At 39.0% G+C, this 18536-nt stretch overlaps 1 pseudogene; it reads right to left on the bottom strand.

Moving 5' to 3' along the window:
- Positions 1-12341, bottom strand: part of LOC109088271 — a 60992-nt pseudogene extending 48651 nt beyond the window's left edge.
- Between the last annotated feature and the right edge of the window lie 6195 nt (positions 12342-18536).

The following is an 18536-nucleotide window of genomic DNA, read 5'->3' on the forward strand; positions in this document are numbered from 1 at the left end:
AAATTATCTTTTGTCCTCTGAACTGCCTGTATATTTAGAAACACAGAAATCAATGAAGTAACTAAACTGTTAAACTCAAAGAAAGGCGATCAACTTCTTCTACAAAGCAGAGAACTCTCTTGTTCTCTCCCTAAGCTGGAGGGGATAATGGGAGGGTGGCCTTAAACATCTGCTTGCGAAGAATTTATTCCCTAAATCGGTGTCATTAGATCCAGAATAAATTGTGCTGTAAAAGGGAGCAAAAAGCTTTCAGCCTTCATCAGACAAGTGGAGACATGAAGCCAAGACCTAGGAGATGGGGGAAGCAAGGAGAGAGACTTATATGGCAAAAAATCTTTTTCATTTTGACTGGATTTCAATACTGTAAAAATGCAGAAAGCAGCACTTTGAATGATATGAAGAAATAGCAAAGTTAATGGAATTTTACACTCCGGATATGTGAGGAACTTCTAAGGTCATCGTGATGAAAAGAAACGCATCTCATCAGCAGACTCATGCTTTATTTTACCACATAAGTAGCTGAGGCGGTTTCAGAAGAGAAACCGTCATCTGTTCTGGAGGTCTTACTGTATTTATGAGCAGCTTCAAAGATGATTTCACTCTCTCTCTCTGTAAGAGGAAGAGAGCGGAAGAAGACCCTTTGGCTGTTTTTGTTGTCATGTTTTTTTACTAGAAAAACATCTTGGAGCAGAAGGGAGTGATAGCAAAACAATAATTTAAGCAGCTAACATGCATTAGCAGAACATTTTTCATTTTTACAGCCAGTTGTAACACGATGGCTGATTTTACAAGACTTACTTACTATATGTCTACATCAGTATTAGACTTCAAGAAGCATAGAACATGAGTCAATCTGCCTCATCAAGTACTGTACAACTTTTAAAATGGTTTTCAGTCATAAGTAGCCTACTACAAAAAAGCCCTTGAAAAAAAAATGAAAGAGCCCCCTCTCCCCCCTTTTTTTAACACAAAAAAGTGTAAAAACTGTTTCTCTGTGCTGCTTAAACATTGCCCTGTTTGTTTGAGAATTCCGACCAGCCCAGCATAGCAACACTGGCTCAACCAATGATGTGAGTTTGGGTGCAGGGCTATCTTTTTGGTTAGCCAATAGAAGACAGTAGGAATGTTCATTAAAACCAATCATTAGTTTTTTTCAGTTCTTTTTGGTCCTGTGCTATCAAAACACTACTGTTTGTTTAAGAATTTCAACCATACCAGCATAGTAACACCAGCTCAACCAATGATGCGAGTTTGAGGGCGGGTCTATCTGCTTGGGTGGCCAATGGAAGATGACAAGAATGTTCGTTAAAACCATTATTTATGCAATTCAGTTTGGCAATGCTGTAGTGATGCAAAAATTACACACTTCACCTTTAGGCAACTATTAAGAAATCTTTAGCATCTATATTTCACAGATACAAACAGGGTAGAAATATGAATTTGGAATGGCACACTATTACCTACTACCTCCTCTGAAGTGTCCATCTGATGGACACATAACCATCCTGTAATACTGTAGTATCTGGTATGTAAGGATAGTATTCATACTAGACTTTACATAAAAGTCAAAAAAAAACAAAAAACAGAAAATCTCAAAATGTGTTTCAAATCATAAGGATAACCCTACATGATAGCTTACAGTGTTAACATTATAGTCTTTACTGACAGCATAAATGAACTGGGAAGCCCTGTTGTCCCAGGACAGCTATAAACACAGATGGGAGCGTGTCGTGTGTTTGGCCTGCACAGTGAATGATCTTTTCCCTTGTTATCACAGGAAACTGTGCAAAGGGCCTACATATAGTTCAATGATGGGTGGATGACGTAAGGCCTAAATATAATCCCATTTCAAAAAATAAAACAAGTCATAATGCACATGGAACATGATGAAAACATGGGCGGGCATTTCCTATTGGCTTTGTAAAAGGGCTACATCCGTATGCACTGCACCCAGATATTTTGAGGGAAAAATGAAAAGAAAACAAGACACCACAGAACCACTGAAAATACTGCCTGAAGCAGATAGCATGACATAAACAGCACCCACATCCTAGACTTCCACTGATGCAACTACTGCGAAGTCGGTTTCATCCGAACCCATCAGTGCAGCCTTTACAGCTCAACCATCTGACAAACAGCACAGCTCAGCCTGAGGTACAAGCCTGAGGCGGCACCTATTTTGCCGCGCTTACTAACACTGGAAATTATAAATCACTGTGTAAATGAAGTCATGTTTATGTTTCAGAGATGTTTCAGCGTGGGGGCTGGCTGCCTGGGATCAACGCAGATGTCAAGACGCCCACCCTGATGTTAGCTTACTTGTGAGACACACAACCAACACTGCTAGAAAGCTATACAAGAAGGATCTATGTGTCCAAACATAGTTGCAGGCGCCCACTGATTCCCTCCAGTTCAATGCTCTCTCTCTGTTTTCTCAGGTCAGGAAACGCACCCCTCTCCCCTCTGCAACATGACCCCAGGAAGTGAAGATGGAGGGAAAAACACAACAGAATGAGGCAAATATACAACATGTGGAGCTGAAAATTCCCCAACTCATTTCTGGTCAGACAGTATCAAACCCACAGCTTTCCCAACATGTATTTTTGTCTAAAATACGTCAAAATATATTACGGTTTGTGGTACACCACTGTAATATCAAACATATTGCCATTTATGTGGATCCAACATGCACACATGTCACCATTTTAAGGCTTTACCATAGTTTCACAGAGGTGTAGCACACCATAATTATGTCATTAATGTTAGCAACCAACATTTATAGAAACCTAACCCCATCCTCATCATTACTATAACTCATTCAAGATTTTGGATTATTATGTTTTCTGAACTTATCTTTCAAAAGTCTTATCTCTTTCTGTTGTCTCACAGTGTCTCAAAAACATGTTTTTTTTTTTTTTTTTCAGACAAATGCTGAAGTTGGAATGCATTCTACTCTTACTATTTCTGCCATACAAATATATAGAAGAAATAGTCAGAACAGTATGGTAGTACTCTATTTCCAATTCAGTCATGTTCTATTCTTTTCTAATGCAAGTATATGGAAGAGTGTTTGCCAATTTCCAATTTTATTGAAAGGAAAACAAACACAGTAAATAGTTGTTGTGGGGTCTAGTGGTAGTGTTGCAAAAATAACTAAATGTACCAGTTATCGAGTGTAATTACTTTCAAATGTGGCTTTGTTTTTCAGATGACTATAAGAAGCATTTGGAGTAATTCTGATCAACAGTCTTCAGCATTTTCAATCATGTTATATCAAAAAACTAAAATAAAGGCAGATTAAATTTATTTCCAGTTCATTTATTCTATTGTACAAGTACATTTTACAGGAAACCTTGCAGTTCATGGAAATTTACAGTTTATTTTTATGGGATATTCTGTAAATTTTAGTTAGCCCCAGTAACCAACGAGGGTAGAGCTTAGTGTCACACTTATGATGATGTCACGTTGGATCTGCTAAATGAATATATGTAAAAGTAAATGTACTTCAAAGATTAATGTCTTCACTCAAAAGATATTTGACACCAGAGTGTGACAATACTTGATGACCATGGTGCTGACAATGAACTTCCCCCCTATATATCCTTTCCGTCCTGATGCCTTTGATATCACTAAGCTTCAGTTTTGAATTCATTATAGTCAATCGTTATGTAAAGTCATACATTAGAACATAATTATGGTGCCAAGAGTCCAAACCCTGTTTGGATTGCATTAATCCCAATGGTAAGTAAGTTAGGCGTCTCTGGATAGGATGAGATCATGGTAGCAGAGATTTACACACCTGAGAAATTTAACTGTATAAGGGGCTGATTCTGTTGCCTCTGGCAGTGTTTGACTCAGCTATGTCTGCCAGGGATCACTTTACTGGGTAGGCAGTGATGACAGGCTCCCCTGAACTGTTATCACTGTTTGCACTCAGCTATTTGTTGATATGCCAGGAATTCCTATTTTTTGTGTCTTTTTTTTTTCTTTCCCATCACCCTTTTTTTCTACAGTACGTCAGTAAGGTGCAAAAAGACAGCTGTGATGACAGCAGCACTTCAAATAAAATGCTGCCTTTAGACCCACACAGTTCTGTTTACTCAACTAATTGTATTCATTGCAAAGGGCATACCTCCCATTTTAAGTGCACGCTCAATAGAAAATCTTTTTCAGACATGAAGCGTAACCACCGGTGGCATTGACCCAGTTCTTCTGCTTAACTTTAATAACCCATGTTATTAGCTATTAAGACTCTGAAACTGGAATATTAAGGACACTACATCTTACCTTCTGATCTCTTGAGCTCCTTATGTTGCATTGCTGGTGAGTCTTTTTTTATGCCATTACTTAGGGGGATGACCAGACTTGGCTCAGACACTGGCACCTTAGTCTCCACTTTGGAGAAAGAGGCGATTCGCTGTAATATGGAACCCACACTCTCTTTGGCATGGATATCGTCCTGATCGATTTCATTGCTGATCTCCATCCGTCCTGACAGGGAAGGAGAGGCAGGGGCCACCTGGACCACTTGTGGCTTAGAGACCATGTTGAACTGTGGAGTCTGGGCTGGAGACAGAGGCACTGGAGATTCGCTGATGTTGGGTACTGGGATAGCTCCAGGAGGAGTGATGGGCTCTTTCTTTTCAATGATGTCGTTGTTGTTGTTGTGGGCCATGGGTAGGTCAGTGCTGTCCAGGCTGCTGATGGATGCAGAAGGACTTGCTGAGACAGTGGGACTGTTGGATAGCGTGTGGAATCTTGGAGGTGGTTTAGGTGCTCCTGAGGATTCCGTCTGAGACTTGAAAACCAAGTTATCAAGGTCAAGAGGGAACTTGTTGAGGCGCACCGGATCTTTAGGTCTAGGTGACTGGCTGTTGATAGAGGAGTCTCTTGCAAAGGTACTGCTGTTGTGGATGTTATGGGGACTCCACTGCGGACCTGTATTGGTAAATCGTGATCCAGGAGAAATCACTCGTCTCATTCCTGCAGTCTCCATCTGGAGGTCCAAAGAAGGCATGGAGCCATGGCTAATGCTCATGGGTTCATTTGGGATGACCAGAGGACCCTCCAGCTCTGAATGGAACATGTTTCCATGTGAGGAGAACTTCTTCAGGGCAGGGCTGCCTAAACGTTGGGCTTTGAATTCCCCAACACCGACAGGACTCTGGGGAGGACTTGTGTAGGAGCAGAGTTTTAAAGAGGCCTGGTACTCCAGGCTGGAAGAGGAGCTATGGAGACTGTCGTTGTCACTTCCTGGCCTGGAAGACGAAGTAAAGCCGTTGGGGTTGAATTTGTTTTGAAAAGAGGCAGCTCGGTTGATCCCAGTATTGGCATTGATAGTGGGCTTTCCCATTGTCCCTCGGTTGAAGGAGAGACTGGAAACCATCCTATTTCTCATAACGGGGCTCTGGACAGGACTGCAGCTGATACTAATCCTGGACACTTGGTTTCCTGGACTCCTCACATCATTTGTCTTGTTGAGGATAGCACTCGGGCTGATGGGAGATGTGACAGAAGATGTAGTGGAGAATGTGGGAATCTCGTTCACATCATCAATATCAAAGGACCTCTTCAGAGCTGTATAAAGAAACAAGACACAAACTTGATTCATTTTCAATGTCAGAAGACACTCTTGAAGGCTTTATGAATAATAAAAGACATATCCTAAAATGAGGTCGGTTAAATTGTACTTAATTCCAGAAACACTAGGATATAATTTTTCAGGTAATACATTTCTAAATTAGTGATAATACTGATAATACATCAAAGATTTAGACTTCTTTCATGATATAAATCATAAATCAGCTAAAACAGTCATTTCCTGTTTTTGATTTAAAGAGGCACTAAAACCTTAAAAGGATACACTTCACGGTAAGGGGAGCCCGGAGCCCTCTCTGAATGGACGCCTGTCAGACAGATTTTGAAGGGCCAAGCCATAATTACAATGGTGTCTGAGCAATCTTGCTTTGAGGGTGATATAACAACTGTGAACAGATATGCTTTATTCAAGCCCCCAGGTTATGTTTCGTAAGTCTTTACGAGATTAGGACTAAGGAAGATGAAAATATCTGCACATAGTACAAACACCAGTTAATGATCTTTCATACAAAAGAGTTTCAGCAGTTTTGAGATAACTATAAATATACGGAGACTAGATAAATGAACAAACAAACAAAAGCATTATATAGTTCATTCGAGATGTGATCTTTAAAAATACATTTGCATTGGTTTTGCTCTTCATGTAAATGTTTTTCTTTAAGTTATATTTAGATTTTTTTTTTAAACAGAAAACAAGACAAAGCACACTGATTATAAAGTATGAAAGCAGAGAATTTAAAATACCAGCCGGATCAAAATCCACACGGACTGTGAAGTAAAAATTGTCCATGTCACCCCTACATCAACTTTAAAAGCATAATGACATTTGTTGTCAATTAAAAACATATGCTAAGGAAATGTACAATAAGACAGTGGAAACTTATATACAATAAGACAGTCTCTCGTGGGGCTGAATGGTAGTCTACACCTGGAGCATGGAAATTGTGGTGACACTGAATAATCCCCTCATTCTCAGAAGCAGCAACACAAAGCCGAAGGCAAACAGTGCTTTCCGACCTTTTTCCTTTGTGAGAGGCAGTGGCTTTTCCTCCAGCACAAAGGACCAATTCAAAGACACAGTGTCAGGGTCTGAAGGCTTGGATTACAACAGCCCTTCACCGTGACTGAGAATTCCAGTGGCGGACTGTAAATGTCCTAACAGCTCTGTGGCAGACCCAATTAGAAGTGGCAGCTTGAGCATTTCACGTAGACACCATTGCACCTTGTGATGACAATTGGATCTGTCTAGGGTGTGATGCCATGAGGTGCTTGTGGTTGCAAACTACCACAGCTCACGTGCCATCTTTGGCATATCACACACTCAGGCACCATGACAGAATGTCAGAGGTTTTCAAACCTCTTCAGGTGCTGCCTTGTGTAAACAAGCAGATATCAGTGTGAAGTTATCATAGCATCTCGCCCAGCAGCCATGATTTTATCTTTGCCCGGCAGGGGGCAGGGCCGGAGCCAGGGCCGCCTGTCTTCCCGTAGGGTATGCTACCAATTAGAGTCACGAAGACTACAGGCACTAAATAAAATCAGATTTCATGCAGGAACAGCCCCCTCTTTTACAGTGAGGAGACCACAGACCCTTTGTTTCAGCTCGTCCGACATCATCCGCACAGCTGTGAAAGTTTAGGCCTAAACGAATTCCAGCAGCAAGGTCCATGCATCGCGCTACAAGCAATGTCATTCTCTTCAGAGTCCCAGAAGGCATTAAATATGAAAGAACACCATTAGGGTGCCATTGGATTCAATGGAGGAGAGGTTAAAGTTGGCATGTGTACTCTCACAATGGCACTCAAAGTGATGGAGAAGTGCACTTTTGCAAAGAAGTACGCACCACTTTATCTGACTACAGTTTCGGAAAGCGAAAAAAAAAAAGGCACGAAGCGAGGGAGGGACAGCAAACCAAGTGGCAAAGTCTAACAGCTTTTTTTACGGTGCAGCACATGCAAGTGTAAACTTGTACTCCCCTTTGACTGAGATAAAAAGGGGCCGGTATCAGGTAATTACTGGCACCCTGTCAAATGTTCAGGAAATAATTACGCTGGCAGCCGAGCGCACCATCTCTGTGCTGTTCAATATTCTTTCTCACAGCTTTGCTGCAGTTTAATCCTCTCTGTTAACACATGGAGCAGCACAATGCCTGCACAATCTGATAAAAGAGAGGAACCTGAGAAGCTCCTTCTTCACCCTGCTCTCTTTTTCCTCACGACTGAGTCTCGAGACTGTTTGCAGCATGCTATGGTTCTTTGGGAAATAGGATAAAAGGCAATGCCTCCTGTGATGATTATATGCTTCCTGTCAAATGCTTTGTTGACATTCTTTCATTAAGGACATTTTGGGTCCTTTTGTAATTTCCTGTTAATAACCAGGTTTAATGCAGCTTGAGACTGTTTGACCCTTGGAGAAAAAGTTGATGCACTCATGGGCTACATAAACACAGATTCTCACTGGTTTCTGAAATAAGATCAAAAGGAATAGTTCAACCAAAAATTAAAGTTCTCTTTCCAAACTTTTTCCGAACAGTTTTTGTCCATTCAATAAAAGTCAATAAGGTTCAAAACATGTCGCCAGCCACAAATAACCAAAATGCCTTGCACAGTGAATATATTTGTGACCCGTTCTAAAAGGAGCCAAATGCAGAAGAATAAAAGATACATTTTCTCTGTACATTCACATAGATTCAGGATCATGGAGTTCATGGTTTTACTACACTAGCTGCTATGTTACTTTGGACCTTAGGTTTATGATGAGGGGCTGCAAGGCAAACAGGGAAAGGCCTGGGGATGATTGCAGAAGGGGTCGTCAAAGAGACAGTTGGGGGAGGTCAAGAGGGCGCCATACAGTCACTGATGGATGTATATTACCTATCCATGACATTTCTGTTAAACACATACAGATCATATGCTCAAAATCAAAACATTTCCAGTGTAAATGTGGCTCCTCTCCTTATCTGATAGTCCTGAGAGGGAAAGTTTTAGAGATGCACCTATAGGGAGAGTGGATCATTGGCCAGGGTGATGGGGGGTGGGGGGGGCAAGTTTGGGCCTGTTGTGGTTTTCCATCCCCCACCATCACATTCCTCACAGGTATTCCCAAACGACCCCTTGAAACACCACCCAAAGCACATATCTCAAACGTTGCTCAGACCACCTCTGCTAAGGCACATCTGGAAGCTGAATTCCGAGCTGCCATTTTTAGCATTGCAGTGATGCGAATAGGGCGCTGCATTCACACCCCCTGGGGGCAATGAAAAACTTTCACAGTTACAGATACTCTCTATTACACCTTTTTAGCCTTTTGAGTTGAATTTAGCTCCTCCATCATCGTGATCCAGTATAACTGCATGCACTATTCAACACCAGTGTGCTTTCATTACCATTTCAGATTTGGCATCTAATGTTCCAAATGGGAATGAAGATTAAAACAAGCGTGAAAAAAAGCAACTCATGGCTGATAATGGCATTTGATGGGCTTCAGTCCACATATACTCAGTATTTGGTATCAACTGTCAGGCAATTACATAAAAACATGCCTGAGCCACTTTGTGTTCTCCAGGATTCCTATGTCTTTCTAATTGTAACTTGGCAGCTTTTTGTAGAATCTGATATTAGAGAAACATTTTAGAACAAAGGGAAAACAAAGGTTGAATAAAACTAGACCATCATGTATAGACACAGTTTCGGGTGGACCTGTTTTTAGGAATGATAATCAAACTGAGGTTGAGCTGAGATAGAAATAGTCCATAAACTTACTATTTAATACTAACCTTCCCTTGCCTCCATAAACTACCATTTATGCTTTAGAAAGATTAAGTTATAATTAGTGTTTTGTGAGACTGCCACATGGCAAATTTGGAAGGTATAAATATTTGAGATAGAGCCAAGAAAAGTGAGGCAATTTAGTGCAATTGCCCCCAATCTAGCTCAACCATAAATTCAATATCTGTGATTGACATAACAAAAGCTGTGCTACTATCTACAAGCAAAATAAATAAATAAATAAAAATTATTTAAATAAATTTAAAAAATACAATAAAAATACACAAAATACCATACAAAATATATCCACACTATGATTTCTGTATATTAAATATAAAATAAATACAAAATACTGTATATAAATTAACAAAACAAAAATAAAATGAAACTAATATAAAATTAATTAGGTATTATTTACCCCCAAAAAAAATTTTAATAACTGGGTAACGTTACGACACTAAATAGTGTGAGTTTATACAACCACAAATTGGACAATTTTGTGAAACAGTATTTGCTGAAACAGAAAAAAAAAGAAAAAAAAAAAAAAGAAAGAAACGGTTACCATCTGTGATTGACATCAGATGGTCAAGAGATGAGTCTTTCATTAAATGGCACATTTCTAAAGTTCAAGGTCTAAAGTTTCTAAAGTTCAAGGTCAATTGCTTTGTCATGTTAGTGACAAAAATTCATAACTTAACTTGGCAGTCTAATTTTTTTCCTTCCCAGTAGACAAAGTACATAGATATTTCATACAGACCTTCAAGCTTAGCCTCCCTTATCCCACAAGGCTTTACCAGGGCCCCTATATCTCCTCAATCTTTATTCTAAGACTCCCATAATGCTGTGAGGAATGCACTGTATAGGCTGAAAAAGCAATGAAAACCATCATCCCTTGTTTTAATATAGATTTTAGTGGATCAGTACCACGAATCAAGAACATATAGACCCTGGATCTGCTTGAGCAAAAATGTAGCCTCAAGATATACCATATGCCATCTCTAATGGGCCAGTCTCAAATTACACAACAGGAAGGTTGAGGCTGATTCTTTTGAACATATTTTGCCTTTCCCACATTTCCACACATTCACATTAACAGGAAATGCATCCGTCGTCACCCTCTGAACAGCCATCTCCATGCATCACAAAAGTTCATCCCTACAATTAAACTTCTACTGATAAGACATGGATAACTGCTTTTCACAGTCACTCAACCACAAACGGCCATATAAAAGAACCAAGAATCTCACTATACGTCCCACAACATTCCAAGAGGCGTTTTCTTCAGAATGAACAGCGGTCTGTCTATCTTCACTCAAGCACATGGAGGCACACTGATCTCTTGTTCGGAAATGACCTTATTGGCTGGTCTGAGGTGAAGCTGAAAGAATTTAATGTCTCTCTTGTGGTATCTTCAACTAGGAATCACATGGCCTGAGTATGAATCTGAGAAAACTGTAGTGGCCAACACTAAGAACACTACGTCTTTCAACACTTACATACTCAAAGTGATATGGCCGGCGATGATCCCATCTTCCATTTAAATTCAATTTTGCCTTGTCTCAAGTCATAATACTTTTTAAGAGCTTAATAAAAGTTACGGGTAACTGACAGAAATCAAGGCATGTCAAGTGATTTTGTTTAACCAATTGGCAAAATGTTGAGCACTGTAGTGCTGTTTCAGCTCTAGAAGGAACACACCCAGCGAACATGTTTGTTTACTGCTTAGCAAAAGACATCTCACTCTTCCTTGTCATCAGTCTTCTTAAGAATGAGTTTATGCTGAAGCATCTACCAGACAAACCGCTCCACAACATTATCAGAGCAGCAAAAGCGCTTCCTCAGACAGTATTTAGCTGACAACTGTTTCCACGTAGCACGCAAATATAATAATAGATGGTGCTTTATTCTGAGTGCTTGAACTAATTTGTTTTCCTCTTCACATCAGCACCTGTCTAAACACTGAGAAACTATTGTTCTCCTGTCCCTGCTGTGTCCGTCCATGACGGATCTATTGGAAAGGGTGCCTCTCTTCCTCAGAAATGTGTGTCAGATTCAGTAGTGGACACGGCTGTGGTGAGGGTTGTGAAGATGGTTCTTGATGCTCTGCAGTGTAAAGAAACGAAGGTTTGGGAGCATGCTAAGATAATTACAGCAGCACACCAGAGGAACTTTCACAACATAAACTTGTACAACTTTTGGAAGTTCTTCAGAACAGACAGACAGACAGACAGACAGACTGATAGATAGATAGATAGATAGATAGATAGATAGATAGATAGATAGATAGATAGATAGATAGATAGATGCATGTTTGCACTATTAAATGTTGTTTTATGAAAATAGATTTTGCATACATAAATTATACAATTAATAGGATAACTTAAACATGCCCTATGACCTAACACTTAAGACTAACCAACCCAGTCAAATCAGTCTTGCCTCGAGTCATCCATGTGCTTAGGGTCTGAATGGACAATGGATGTCTACACAAAGTGCTTTACAATAAAGCATCAAACAAACTTTCATAAGACGTCCATAACCAAAAAATGCATGTCAAAACAGACAAAAAAATAGACTTTTATTTTGTAAAGTTTTTAAAAAAGGGGAAAAAAAATTTTAATTCCTTATTTGTTTTTAGTTTTTTTTAATTTTTTTTATTCTTAATAATTGGCGTTGGGTGTTAGTGTTAGGTTTTAGTTTTTCAAGTTTTTAAACACTTAATCTGTAAATAATTATTCTTGCAACGTTACTCTTAGCTCCAAAAAAAAAAAAAAAAAAAAAAAAAAAATCACTTATTAAAATGAATGAACGCGCGCACTTACCCTCAAAATCAGACAATATCCCCTCCAGATGGTCATTGACTGAGATATCTGACATCCTGACTTCAGTCTAGGGAAAACTTCCAGCCTCAGTGGCACGCAATCACAAGAAATAAACTTTGCAAAAACAGCACAAAACCTCTTATATTATTTTATTTTTTATTTTATGAGATTTTTTTTTTTTTGTTGTGCAACAAAAAAAGTTGCGATTTTGGTGGGAGTCGTTTCTCATCCGAGAGCGCAGAGCAGAGCTTCAGATTCAATAGAGACCCAAAAGCAGACAAACCATCTGATAAACCTCCTCCTCCCTGTGAGTCCTGCCCCCTCACGAACAGAGTAGTGGCTAAAGTGACTCCCCACCCTGCGGCTACACTTGGAAAAGGCAAGGCTGTCCCCCTTCGTTTGCTAGTTCTGTTTGTTTGTCTCTTTGTCCTTATCTCATGAGAGGTGAGGGGAGTTTGCGTCTAAGTGGATTTCTTGAGAAGCCGATTATTTATCAATGAAACACTTTGTATGCGGAGCAGTAGGGCTTTAGGTTTGTAATTGACTCATGCGGTCCGAATGCCACCGATCAGCGCCATATTTAGGGGACACCACGACTTGTTGTTGCACTGTTTACTAAAGTAAATTGAGAAAGTTAGATTGCCTTTGGCCAACTGCGGTGCAAATTGATTAAAGTCACAACTTGCAATCACAAAAGCAGATAAATAAATACATATTACAAATTATTGATTTCTTTTTAAAATACATATATAATTTTTTATTTTATTTTTAAAGTAATTAATACTTTTTACTATTTATTTATTTATCTTTCTATTTGCTTTTGTGATTGCAAGTTGTGACTGGTCAAGGTACTTTGAAAGGCTGAGTTATGGACTTAGATTAACTCATGAATAAGTCCAGAGGGCCATGTTCATGTCAGTGTAGTGAAGAGCAAGTGAAATGTTTTGTTCTTATTAGATGCATATTTGCTGCACTGTATGCTTATTGTGCATAGATACGGTTGAGAAAATTAAAAGGAAACCTCATATAATATTGTGTGTCGGCCTGAATAAAAAAAAGTGATTTCTAGCAATGTAATTACTCTCAACTGTAGCAATATAACAATAACAAGTCTTAGATCAGGAAACCGCTTCAGAAGGTTTAATCCATTGTGGAGCTGAGGGATAACAGAGAGTTCCTTTCATCTGTCATGGCCTACTTTGATTCTGGTGCTTACTTTCAAGAGATAAAGGGGTTTTATTTATATCAGAAACAGGAAATGTGGGAATTAAAAGTGGAAGGAGACTAAGAGTGGCCATGCGACGGTTCCCAGACTCCACATTTGAGCGTCCATGCGGAGGAGCCAGACAGTGATCCTCAGTGGCCCTCATTAGCCATATGAGTGTAGTGTGCTAGGGATTAATGTCACGTAGCCTTTAATACTCAGTCAGACAGGTTCTGACTGTAGGCGAAGAGTTTCAGTTCTCCTTGACCCCGCCGCTAACCACCTCTGTCAAATTACATGGGTGTCCGAGGAACAACAATTTCTGGAAGTTGAAAAGTGCAATTCTGTGTATTTGTGAGCTGAGCAGAAATGAAAGGAAGGGAAAGGATTAGATTGTGTGATGTTTGTACTGTCAGCTATTCTCCAACATGTCTAAAGAGCACTGAATGGTAACGGATTTGTGGGGGTAAAAATAGATTCGGTTTTTGTCAGATATCCATTCTTCCATAGTAAAAACTTGATTTCAAGCGTAATTATTGTGCTCTCTGAACTAGGGCCTGATGTCAAAGTATTTTTTCCTGCTGCTTTTTTGTTCCATGCAAAATGTGACAATTTCCGAAAAAGTTTCATGGGGTTCCCAGAATTTAAACAAAAGACCTTTGCAACTTTTAAACAAATGACCATTAATGGGATATGTGTTTATGCAATATATTAGACCTTTTAAAACAGCCTTTTTTGCATACATCCGAGGTAAACAGTAAATGTCTAGCAGAACTAGCAAACACAGCTGCCGCAGCAGAAAATTACTCATAAACTCTCTCAATTTCCTGCACGCTGTAATTGACTGAAATGCTTCTCAAAACATTTGGGGAGCATTTAATCCTAGCTCAGAGTTACTTTCCCACACCAAATAAATAAGCTGGAGGTTCTCAAGCATAGTTTCTAAGGTCATGACAAAGGTTTTATCATATTATGCATATTATTGTTAATCCACATGATTTATCTATACTTAAAAAATTATTAGAGCAGATTTTGGTAGGATATGTGACCAACAGCTAAAAAAATCTATATTAAACTCTACATACACTACTGTTTTTTATGTTCACCAAGACTGCATTTATTTGACCAAAAATATAGTAAAAAACAGTAATATTGTGAAATGTGTTTAAAAATTAAAACAACAATTTTCTTTTTTGATGTATTTTAAAATGTAATTTATGCTTGTGGTGGCAAAGCTGAATTTTCAGCAGCTTCAGTGTCACATGATCCTTCATTCTAGAAATCATTCTAATATGCTGATTCGGTGCTCAAAAAATGACACATTATTATAAATGTTGAGTGCAATTCTGCTTAATATTTTTGTGAAAACTGTGATACGTGTTTCAGGAATCTTTAAGAAATGTAAAGTAGAAAGTACCAGCATTGATTTGAAATATTTCAGGAATCTTTAAGAAATGTAAAGTAGAAAGTACCAGCATTGATTTGAAATAGAAACCATTGATAACTTATTTGCTGTCATCTTTTTTTTTTTATAGTAGTTTTATTTTGGCTTCATGATTTAGTTTTTTACTTTCTTTTATGTAAAGCACTTTGAACATACCATTGTGTACAAATATTTTTGCTATATAAATAAACTTGCTGCCCTGCCTTGAAAAAATGCATTAACTAAGCTCTGAAAGCTATTTGAGGTCTTTTTTTGCAGATACCTATTGGTCTTTATGAAGTAGCTTTAGCACTTTAATGGAAAACTTTTAACTTTATTTCGGAGTCTGGATGCAGTGACATTGTATTTAAATGTTAGTTATTTTCATTAAATAAAAAAGTTATGCAGATGATTAAACTGTATTGTGTAGCTCTTTTTTGAAACAAAATTTCAATACCGTTTGTATGTGAACCGTTTACGGCAGTATTTTTAATCGCAACAGGAAAATTGGATTTATTTTTATAATTTTGTATGTGAATTTACGGCAGTTTTTTTTTTTAACAAAATGGTCAATGTAGAATATCAGAAGTAATTTTATTTTCTGTTTGTTGTCTTTAGGCTATTGCTTATCCCATACATTTTTATCAGGTTTTTATCATATTTGCAAGGCGGGTATACACTGACAAACTCCTGGCAGTATCAAAACCCAGAAGTGTCATGGTTTTCATCTTCCAGCTGCTACTTTGCGTACAGACTGGCGCATATCAACGAGCAGAATATCTTCTGTAGCAGAAGCCCAAGTCTATTGAACTTTTCCTTTGGGCAGACATCCACCGAAGTGGGCAATTACGTGAAGGGCTGTGCAGGTTAAGTCAGGCTCATCGGCTGGACGGTGGTTGACCTTTGACCTCACCCGCCTCGGGTCACAGATAAGGTGCTGTCACCGAGGTATGTACTCTTCAGAAGCCAGTGTTAACATTGTGTCCGTAATCTGCTCTTAAAGAGGTGAAAAAAAGACTTTTCAACCCGGCGAGCCAATCATCTTGAAATCAGCACTGGCTCCTGTGGCTGCAGGGCATGCATACCTGTGAGCATGTTGTCACTGCGGCTGACAGCGCCGCGCGGTGAAATATTTTTTCCGATTTCCTCAGCCATCAACAACATCAGCCCCTCGCTTCCATTTTTCAGTTACCGACTTGGCTTTGTCGCTGTTGAATTATTCAAGGGTGTGATGGGAGCGCCGCTCTGACAGGAACAGGAGATTAATATTTGTCATGCTCTCTGATACGGTGCAACTGACCAGAACAGCAAATGGAATCTGATCAAGGAGCGCAGAGCAGTGTATGAGAGCTTTCCCGCTGTGCACTCCCTCTTCCCATCATACTCTTCCTCACAGCTGCCTCCAGCCAATACAGATTGAGGTGAGGTGCAGCACAAATCACTGGAGTTTTCCCCCAGTATCCAATTATATCCTCTGCAGAGATAGAGCGCTGTCTCGTCGCAGGAAGCTGGAGCGAACTGAACGTGTTGCAGGCATTTTCTTGTTTTATTGTGTGCGCCTGGCTCCCTTCTCAGGGCGTAAATCAGCATCGCAGAGGTTAATATCTGTGTTGACACTGCTAATTGATTGATCCCTTTGGGAGCTGCACCTGAAGCAAAAGGGTGATGGGCCGGCTGTCATCTAACCCTATCCTGAAATCAACTGGCTGAGAGGCAGGAGAAATCTGGCCTCTGGCCTCTTAGTTCCCATCATTCCTGTGACCTCCTAATCATTATCACCATCTACCACATTGAGCTGACACAGTCAAGCATGACAGAGCTGCTAGGGGTAGAGGATTGTGAGCTTTAAAGACATAAGAGCCGTAAGTGGGGTCATATGTGTTACGTAAGGACATGTTCAGAACCTGGTGCCCAGGTGCAAGCAAGTCAGCCGTTCCATTCGGCTTGGATAAACGTGGGATTGTTTGGAAGAATAGTTTGCCACCTGGTACAATGATTTGAAATAATAATATGATTTAAAGGGATAGTTCACCCAAAAATGAAAATTCTGCCATTACTTACTCACCCTCACGCCGTTCCAAACCTGTAAGACCTCCGTTTATCTTAGGAACACAAAGTAAGATATTTTTGATGAAATCTGAAAGCTTTCTGACCCTGCATGCATGTGATGCTGCTGTCGCAGGAGTAGTCTTGTCAAATGATTAATCACGTTTAATCGCATCCAAATTAACGTTTTTGTTTACATACAGTAATATATGTATTGTGTACTGTGAATATTTATGTATATATAAATACACACACATACAATGTTTTGAAAAATATCTTCATGTTTTTAGTTGTGCTGTCAAACGATTAATCGCGATTAATCACATCCAAAAAGTGTTTGTTTACATAATATGTGTGTGTGAATATTTATTTTGTATATTTTTTTTTTTATTTGTATATTTATGTATATGTATGTATATTTTTAAGAATGATTTGTTATGTTTATGTATTAAATATATTTATATATGATATAAATTTATATGAATATAAATATATACATGTAAATACATTTAAATATTTTCAAAATATATGTTGTTTGTGTGTATTTATATATACATAATATATATACACAATACACACACATTATCTAAACAAAAACTTATTTTGGATGCGATTAATCATGATTAATTGTTTGACAGCACTAGTTTTTACATGCATAAATTTATATTATATATAAATATATTTAATATATAAACTTAACACATTTGTCTTAAATATATACAGGTGCATCTCAATAAATTAGAATGTTGTGGAAAAGTTAATTTATTTCAGTAATTCAACTCAAATTGTGAATCTCGTGTATTAAATAAATTCAGTGCACACAGACTGAAGTAGTTTAAGTCTTTGGTTCTTTTAATTGTGATGATTTTGGCTCACATTTGACAAAAACCCACCAATCTCAACAAATTAGAATAAGGTGACATGTCAATCAGCTAATCAACTCAAAACACCTGCAAAGGTTTCCTGAACCTTCAAAATGGTGTCTCAGTTTGGTTCACTAGGCTACACAATCATGGGGAAGACTGCTGGTCTGACAGTTGTCCACAAGACAATCATTGACACACTTCACAAGGAGGGTAAGCCACAAACATTCATTGCCAAAGAAGCGGTCTGTTTACAGAGTGCTGTATCCAAGCATGTTAACAGAAAGTTGAGTGGAAGGAAAAAAGTGTGGAAGAAAAAGATGCACAACCAACCGAGAGAACCGCAGCCTTATGAGGATTGTCGAGCAAAATCGATTCAAGAATTTAAGTGAACTTCACAAGGAATGGACTGAGGCTGGGGTCAAGGCATCAAGAGCCACCACACACAGATGTGTCAAGGAGTTTGGCTATAGTTGTCGTATTCCTCTTGTTAAGCCACTCCTGAACCACAGACAACGTCAGAGGCGTCTTACCTGGGCTAAGGAGAAGAAGAACTCTGGGACTGTTGCCCAGTGGTCCAAAGTCCTCTTTTCAGATGAGAGCAAGTTTTGTATTTCATTTGGAAACCAAAGTCCTAGAGTCTGGAGGAAGGGTGGAGAAGCTCATAGCCCAAGTTGCTTGAAGTCCAGTGTTAAGTTTCAACAGTCTGTGATGATTTGGGGTGCAATGTCATCTGCTGCTGTTGGTCCATTGTGTTTTTTAGGAAACCAAAGTCACTGCACCTGTTTACCAAGAAATTTTGGAGCACTTCAT

The sequence above is a fragment of the Cyprinus carpio genome, chromosome B3 (assembly GCF_018340385.1).
Source record: "Cyprinus carpio isolate SPL01 chromosome B3, ASM1834038v1, whole genome shotgun sequence".
NCBI classification, from domain to species: Eukaryota; Metazoa; Chordata; class Actinopteri; order Cypriniformes; family Cyprinidae; genus Cyprinus; species Cyprinus carpio.